At 39.0% G+C, this 8,820-nt stretch overlaps 1 long non-coding RNA gene across 1 annotated transcript; it reads left to right on the forward strand.

The window, feature by feature from the left end:
• The first annotated feature begins 1,367 nt into the window (after positions 1–1,367).
• Positions 1,368–7,565, forward strand: LOC139830636 (uncharacterized). Its single transcript, XR_011743556.1, has 3 exons — positions 1,368–2,026; positions 6,202–6,262; positions 7,356–7,565. It is a non-coding gene; the product is annotated as an uncharacterized lncRNA (long non-coding RNA).
• The last annotated feature ends 1,255 nt before the right edge of the window (positions 7,566–8,820 follow it).

An 8,820-nucleotide genomic window follows, 5' to 3' on the forward strand; every position in this document is an offset into this window, starting at 1 on the left:
TAAAACATCAATACCTTGCAAGCTCTTAGGAATGTGCGAGGCACTAGAAAAGAATTTTGATTGGATAGTTCCCGAAAATTTGTTTGATGAGAGTAGCAAGCCTAAGAGTAATGAAAAAGGAGCCTCTGAAACTTACATAGATAAAATACAATGCATAGTTGAGAAAACTCCAAACCCCGCTGCCAATGTTTCGTCTCTTGATGTCACTTGATTCACACTTTCTGCGCCTAGCTGAAAGGCGTTAAAGAAAAGCGCTTATGAGAGACAACCCATGATTTTACTACAGTACTTTTGTTTTATATTTGAGTCTTGGAAGTTGTTACTACTGTAGCAACCTCTCATTATCTTTATTTTATTGCATTGTTGTGCCAAGTAAAGTCTTTGATAGTAAGGTTCATACTAGATTTGGATTATTGCGCAGAAATAAATTTCTTGCTATCACGAATTTAAGTAGTATTCTCTGTAGGTAACTCAGAAAAATCTGCCAATTTACGTGAGTGATCCTCAGATATGTACGCAACTTTCATTCAATTTGAGCATTTTCATTTGAGCAAGTCTGGTGCCTCTAAAAAATTCGTCTTTACGGACTGTTCTGTTTTGACAGATTCTGCCTTTTATTTCGCATTGCCTGTTTTGCTTTGTTTGATGGATTTATTTATTCCATTAACTTTCAGTAGCTTTGTGCAATGTTGTAACATCCCAAAAAAAATTCAAATTTTGGAATGTAAAAATAAATAAATTCAGTTGATTGAATTGTTTGTCTTTGTTGAAATTTCACAAGGAATTAATTTTTTTTAGTTTTATTTAAAAGCCTTTCCCAAAATGGAGTTTTCTCACAAAGATTTGTTTTCAAAGTATTTCTAAACCAAACCTATTTTTATTTTATGGTTTTAAAATTTTATAAGAGTTTATTTAGGACAAAGCCCTAAACCTTATCCTGGAATACCAATGCCCAAATAGCCATATAAAGCATTATATGCATAATAACATTTTTGTAATTTGGCTTTAACCAAAATTAGTTTTATAGTCATTTGAGTCATTTTCGACTATAATATCAAAATCAATGTTTGAAATGAAACTTACGAAAGATTTCAGTTTCGGAAAATATTTTAATCGCTTGAGTTTAATAAATCCAAATTATGTTCCTTGTTTTTCTAAATAGCCTATACGACAAGTGTGTAAAAATCTACTCTTGCATTTTATTTTGGACTGAAAGAATATTTTTAAAAGTATCCTAAAATCATACTGGGCAGCCTAAAAGCTTCACAGAGTTCACTTAAATCAATTTGCTGGCCTAAATCCATTTGTATCAAAGATACCAGTGAAATAAAAGAAAGAGAAAAAAAACGAACGTGACCAGCTAAGCTAGTCGCGCGTGCGAACACTACGCCAGGCCGGTCCATTCAGCCACGCAGCACTAGCCCCACGTTGCCTCTTCTTTTCTTTTCTTTTTTCCTTGACACGTGGGCCCCGCCGTATCATCCCTAACCTCCAGCCTGAAGTCCACGCGCAACACGGGAACGACTTGGAAACAAGTTCCACAAAAATATCACGAAAACCGTCAAAATTTCCCACGGATTTCTGCGCCTCTATATAGGTCAATATCTCCTCTGTTTTTGCCCCCTAAAAGCCCTAGATTTAGCGCCGCCAGGATGCTGATACTGCTCGCCGGAGTAGCTCGCCGTCGCCGCCGTCATTCGCCAATTCCGGCACATATCCGAGGCTAAAGACTCCGCTTCTATCTCCTACTTTTCTAATTATTTCGTCTGCTTCTTTTGACACTGGTTGGCCGTCCTAAAACGCAGCGTAGTCGCCGCCATCAACGAACACCGAAGTTCACCGCCGGTCAACACAGCTACCACACGAGGAAGAGGAAGACAGCAGTATGTCACCGTGATCTCCGTGCCGCGATGCTTCTCGTCGTGCACCTCTCCTCTCCGAACACCGGCCCTTTTCCGAACACCGGCAAAGCGTCGCGCAAGTCGACCACCGAATCATCGTCACCAGCAACACACGATGAGCATTGGTAAATCCTTTCCCCAGCACCTAGGTAGGATGTAGCATGTGCGGTATCCCTGGACCAGCCTAACACGCATTTTCTTTTGTCACGCATGGACATAGATTGTTGTAGTTTTGTACTAGTTTACGCGCACGATCGATCTGTTCGTGTTATCGTGTACTAGTTAGTGTGCACGTGCAACGCACGTCTCCACAATACAATTATTATTTCTATATTATATATCTAGTTTGAACCGAAAAAATTACCATACCTACTTTTTAAGTCAAAACACTAAATTTGAGACTAAGGTTGTCCACTTTTTCTCAAATCAAGTTTATCTCCTACATTAGGTACCTCTCAATAGTCAATACTGGGAGGCCATGATGACCCTAAAAAATCATGCATAGCACACTTCTATAGTGAAAAAATTATGAATTCAAATCAATAACTATTCAATATCATTCAAATATAGAAAATATTTCTCGGAATATTCAGAGCAAAAAAAATAATTTTAAGACAAAAAATGCAATTAATTGCATATTGGAAAATCAAAAAACTATCTTGCAGTCATTTATAGTCCCATATGCACGGGTTGATCCCTTATTCACGTTAGCATGTAGACATCATCAAACCAGGGTCTCATCCACAACCTCTAAAAAAATTCATACGAAAACTTTGTGTATAATCTTTTCTCAGCTGCAGCCCATATATAGCTGACAGAGCTCTAGACCATTTATCTGCCAATGTTTCATACGGAGATTCAGTAGTCATATCTTTGTGCTCATTGGTAGGCATCATTTGGTGCAAGGCTAAAGTTGGAATGAAGAAAGAAACTCTGTTAAAATTTGTATAATATAAATTAGTCTGGTTCGTGCTACTAACTTTTCGGAAGAAATTCCAGTTCAGTTGCAGTTCTTTAATGGAAAAAACTAAACCTTGTGAATGTAGATATCTCAAAAGTTTTTTCCAGAATACACCTTGGAATCATATATAAGAAAGCCAAAGAAGGCAAAGTTTGTTGCGCCAACAAGGAGGTGGCAGCTTTCCCCGAAGCCTACTTCTCCCGCCTGCCACGGTAGATCTACACGATCAGGAAAAGAGAAAGAAGTACCGCGAAACAGCTTGGCTAGACACCACATATCGTACTCCGCCTTGATGTTCTCCCTAATGGACGGCTGGGAGGGCGAAGCTCCGTTGAAGACCACGTTATTCCGGTGCCTCCAGATGCACCAGAAGATGAGAATGATGGTTGTCACATGTCTCGCCTATGCGCCGCGGGGCAAATTCGCGACGTCCACCACTCAAGAAGCTCTAGGTCACTATCAGGGAGCCAATCTAGCTTGTCCCACCGCCTCAGGGTCCAAGCCCAGATCTCCCTCGCCACCACACACCTAAAGAGCAGGGCAAGCCGCCGGGCAAGGCAAACCTCGACGGCCAAGACGGTCCACCATCCAGCAGCGGTTCTTCGAGCAATGAGTAGTCAAAACAAAGCTAGCTAGTTGTTCCAATACATACCTTCCTACTAATAGAACCACACCAGCTGTAACAAGCAGGCATCCAATAATTTGGTTTGCTTTATACGTCCTTCCCAAAAATTGGAATGATAAATTAATTTGCCATACCAAAAAGAGGGCAAACACGTTATGACTACTCGGCGTGAATAAAATCACCGAAATAAGGTAGTACATGAGAACATACTCAGATTTGTAACGAAAGAACAACCTCAAGAGGAACAGTAAGAATTTTGAAATAATAAATATCAGACACTGTAATACAATACTGGATGTAAGCAGTACACGGCAACGTTCATACTTTGCACGATATATTATATACCTGAGACGGTCTTGGAATAGATGGCCCAGGCAACATTGCTGTGAGGAATACAAACAAGTAAATAAGAAACCTATTTAGTTATGATTCAGCTTATGAAGAAACAATTAAGACACATGCCTTCACAAAGTAACGAGCTAAGAATAATACTAATCACCTGCAGTAGCCATGCGTGAAGCAACATCTTGCCTCGGTAGAACGTACACAAAAGAAACTTGGGGATTCCAGGTAGTTCGGATTCTATGTAAGCAATATGTCACTCTTTTGGAATATACATCACAATTCATAAGGATCGTGTATTTATTTCAAGCAAAGAAAGCATTGAGGGAATTTCCCAACTAATCACCTAAACTGGATGAAGATGCGCAGGTGTTGATCATGGAGAGATCACTCGTGAATAACAATTTCAAACTGAACACATACCTGTTTTCTCTATTTCTTTTGCGGCGCAGATCTGAGATCGTCTGTTCTCTTGAGGAAGGGAAGCTGCTCGAGCCGTACCCCAATGGAACGATGGAGACGGCGCCGTTGGTGAGGGCAGCTCGGCCTAGGCAGCGCCTCAGATGCGCCCGGCAACCCCACCGCCTCACCATGGTGATCCTTCATCCAGTGCCACCAGCCGTGGCGCCTCTACTTGTGCTGCGGCAAGGCTAGGCTGCGGCACTTGGAGGTGAGGTGCCCCGGGGGTGGAGGGTCGTGCGCCTCAGGTGGAAGGATGAGATGCAACCGTCTATGAGGAAGGGGAGCGTGAAACATGGGGGAAGATGATGATTGCATGCGCGAAAATTTTGGGTGGAGGGCGGGGAGAACAAATGATTTGTGACCGTGCGATGTACCAAGATAGACGGTTCAGATTGTATTTTCCTACGCAATTTCGTGCCTTTATAAGTAGTAGAGATAGAGATGTACTAGCTCACCTCTAACTCTAAAATTCTATATCAAATCATTCATAACTCGGTTTTAGATGATTCTTCTTGCATTGAGTTTATAATTAAATTCTCTACGAAATTCATGTAGAGAGTTTCTCCATCCGATAAAGTTTTTCGGACAACTTTTCGTACAACATCAAAATTTAATCGCGACATGTTTAATCTTGTAATATTCATAACTAATGTTTGGAAACTCGGATTCTAACAAATAATATGTCGTTGAACTCACAAAAATGAGGAGAACACAGTGGTGCAATAAAATTTGACTTTTAAATTGTTTTTGAATATTCAAATTTAAATATGTAAGTTTGAGTATTTTCTGCATGGTTTAAATTCTACAAATTTAAATCAAATGATTCCTCTTGCAATGGAACTTATTGATGTCCCATGTCCATTAACATCAGTGCCTAAAACTTATAGAACTATTTTCAAGTATTCAAGTCTAAATATGAGAACTTGAATAGTTTCGACATAACTTAAATTCTATAAATTATTTTAAATTGATTCCTTTTGCAACTGAATCAAATTGGAACTATCCATCCAGTAGCACACATGTTTAGTTTAGTTGATTATATTTACTTCACATGGTTTTAGATTTGAAATAATATCCTTCTATGCGTCATACAGCACAATCCACAAATCCTACTTTATCATATCTTTTGTTTTGAATATGTGTTACTCATCAATATCCATCGAAACCATTATCATAATTCATTTTTGTAAACATTGAGGTTGAAGCTTGAACTCATAATTCTATTTTGCCAAAGTGAATCATATGATCATAGCCCATCTACCAAAATCATTTAGATATTTTCATCATGTCCAAGATTATATCTATTCTAGTTATATTTGCCTAGTTCACAATATTCAAACTACACATGAGTTATTTGAGTAAATTGTGAAAAATCTTATTTATAGATTTTCCCTTGTGCAAATGTTGTGGAGACACTCTACACATGTGTTGAAACCTTGACATCCTTCAGAATCTTTAATCCACATCTTGAATACCATTAATGTCTATCCAACCTCATGCCATTCGATCATATTTATTAAGTTTGGGCTATTCAAATTACAAATGTGTTATTGGAGTAATTCAACATATCATTAGCCCATACCTAAGCCCTTGTGTAACTTAATAGCATCTAACTTTTCACCATGTGGAATCTATGTGATTCTTATCACATTGACCATTCCAATTTTGTATGTTCCTTTGAAACCAATCTGTCTTTTTTCTATTGGTCATTGATGGTACTTCTCTTTCTAAGTAATTGAGCTCATCATTCAAATTCTCAAATCATATCCTGCAAGCCATACCTTCAATTTCTCATTTATTCACAAATTAAATGGAAACTAAAATACAATGCATAACAACTCTTTGTTTGTCTTGCTTGATTTTGTTGTTGTTTGAATGTGTGTTTATGTTGTGTTACTTGTATGTTATAGTTGTACGGAGAGCTACGAGTTTTGATTGAGAGAAGAGCAGAATTCTTCAGATACCAAAAAGGCAAGTGTCACACACTATTCCGTCCTATTATTTTTGTATGCACATTGTAGTTATTTTCAGTAGCTATGTATGTGTAGGAGTTGTTTCAAATTATATATTGCTATGCCAATAAACCTATTTAGGATAGCCATATGATTCCATGCCTTGTTCTTTGTCGCCACCGTACTGTAGTATGCTTAGCATTGCTATTGTAGATGCGTGGTTGGGATTTCATGATGTGATATGTGGTATTGTGAAAGTATGGTTTTATGTAATAAAACAACCTAAAATAATGAACCCCTGGGTGGTAAGTGGTAATGCTTGGTTTATGTTGAGTGGTTGCACCGGGGTCATTTCTATGGCAGCACTGTGTGCATCACACTTGAGGTTGGCCACCCAGGAACAAAGAGATTAGCCCGGTTTTCTTGTTTTAGTAGCTTCCAGTACAACCACATGCTATATGGGCTCTGGCTAGATTGAGTAGGTTGCGAGAACTCGACCCAATGTACAGAGGGTGGTAGGTGCTGGTAGGACGAAGCGCGTCCATTGTGGTTGAGGTATTGCTTCTGAAAGATCTTGTCCTAGTCGACATCTGTCCATTTGAGCAAAATGCGCATCATGGAAGAAGAACAGACTAGGTCATGTGGGGAATGTGTAAAACCTCTCGAGAGTGTCAAACTAAGTACTTAGCTGTGTCCCCGGTTATGGACATTATGAGCAACTAGAGTCTGGAACTGTTTGGAGGATCTCATCATTCCAATTTCATAATAAAACTTGATGGGACAAACAATGGGTTTAGGAGCATGCAAAGCTAGGTTGTCTTGTGTTTACATGGGCCTATGCTAGCATGTCCGTAGATGTTTAGGAGCATATGAAGCTAACCGTCTTGCGACGGCATGGGTTATGCTAATATCTTCCTAGACGATGTTTCTGAAAAATAAAAATTGTTTATAAAAGATAGGGAAACTATTGCTTTTTGCAAAAGATGCTAAACTCCACCTGCCAAATGAGCACGTAGTTGTTAGGCGCCATTTATATATCCACCAAAAGTGACATTTGCCAATACAATTCCAAATGTATTGACCCTGCGTGGCTGCAACGTTTTATGTTGCAGATATTCCGATGAACGAGTGAGGTTCGATGGTTAGGGTTACGAGTCTATACTCAACATGCTCGCCTGTGGCACATGAAGACAAAGTACTCCATGCTGTTATGGTTCGTTGTGAACTCTGATATTGAGCTAGCCTTGTGCTATGCAATTTGTAAGTTATTATGTAATTTTTTTTGGATCATGCGATGTAATAAAGACCTTTGTTTCTTGGTATCACATCTTAAACTGTGTGTGCTAGCGATTGATCCAGGGACTAGCACTATTAAGCACAGAGATTCAACCAGTACCGGGTCGGATCGCTACAAATTTACAGAAGTGTTAAGAATGATTATGTCACCTCTGAACATGTGAATTTTGATTATGCACTAACCCTCTAATGAGTTGTTTTGAGTTTGGTGTGGAGGAAGTTTTCAAGGATCAAGAGAGGAGGATGATACAATATGATAAAGGAGAGTGAAAGCTCTAAGCTTGGGGATGCCCCGGTGGTTCATCCCTGCATATTTCAAGAAGACTCAAGCATCTAAGCTTGGGGATGCCCAAGGCATCCCCTCCTTCATCGATAACATTATCAGGTTCCTCTAGTGAAACTATATTTTTATTCCGTCACATTTTATGTGTGCTTTACTTGGAGCGTCTGTATGTTTTTGTTTTGTTTTGTTTGAATAAATTGGATCCTAGCATTCATTGTGTGGGAGAAAGACACGCTCCGTTGTTGCATATGAACATATATGTTCTTGGCTTTACTCATAATGTTCATGGCGAAGGTTGAAACTGCTTCGTTAATTGTTATATGGTTGAAAACGGGAAATGCTACATGTGGTAATTGGTACAATGTCTTGAATAATGTGATACTTGGCAATTGTTGTGCTCATGTTTAAACTCTTGCATCATATACTTTGCACCTATTAGTGAAGAAATACATAGAGCTTGCTAAATTTGGTTTGCATGATTGGTCTCTCTAAGGTCTAGATATTTTCTAGTAAGGGTTTGAACAACAAGGAAGACAATGTAGAGTCTTATAATGCTTGCAATATGTTTCTTATGTGAGTTTTGCTGTACCGGTTCATACTTGTGTTTGCTGCAAACAACCTTGCTAGCCTAAGCCTTGTATTGAGAGGGATTACTTCTCGTGCATCCAAATCCTTGAGCCAAAAACTATGCCACTTGTGTCCACCATACCTACCTACTACATGCTATTTCTCCGCCATTCCAAAGTAAATTGCTTGAGTGCTATCTTTAAACACTTCAAAAGTTATTACCTCTTATTTGTGTCAATGTTTTATAGCTCATGAGGAAGTATGTGGTGTTAATCTTTCAATCTTGTTGGGCAACTTTCACCAATGGACTAGTGGCTTCATCCGCTTATCCAATAATTTTGCAAAAAGAGCTGGCAATGGGGTTCCCAGCCCCAAATTAATAAACTTTCATAATTTTACAAATAGACACTCCTCCATGGTATGTGATTTTT

The sequence above is a fragment of the Lolium perenne genome, chromosome 4 (assembly GCF_019359855.2).
Source record: "Lolium perenne isolate Kyuss_39 chromosome 4, Kyuss_2.0, whole genome shotgun sequence".
NCBI classification, from domain to species: Eukaryota; Viridiplantae; Streptophyta; class Magnoliopsida; order Poales; family Poaceae; genus Lolium; species Lolium perenne.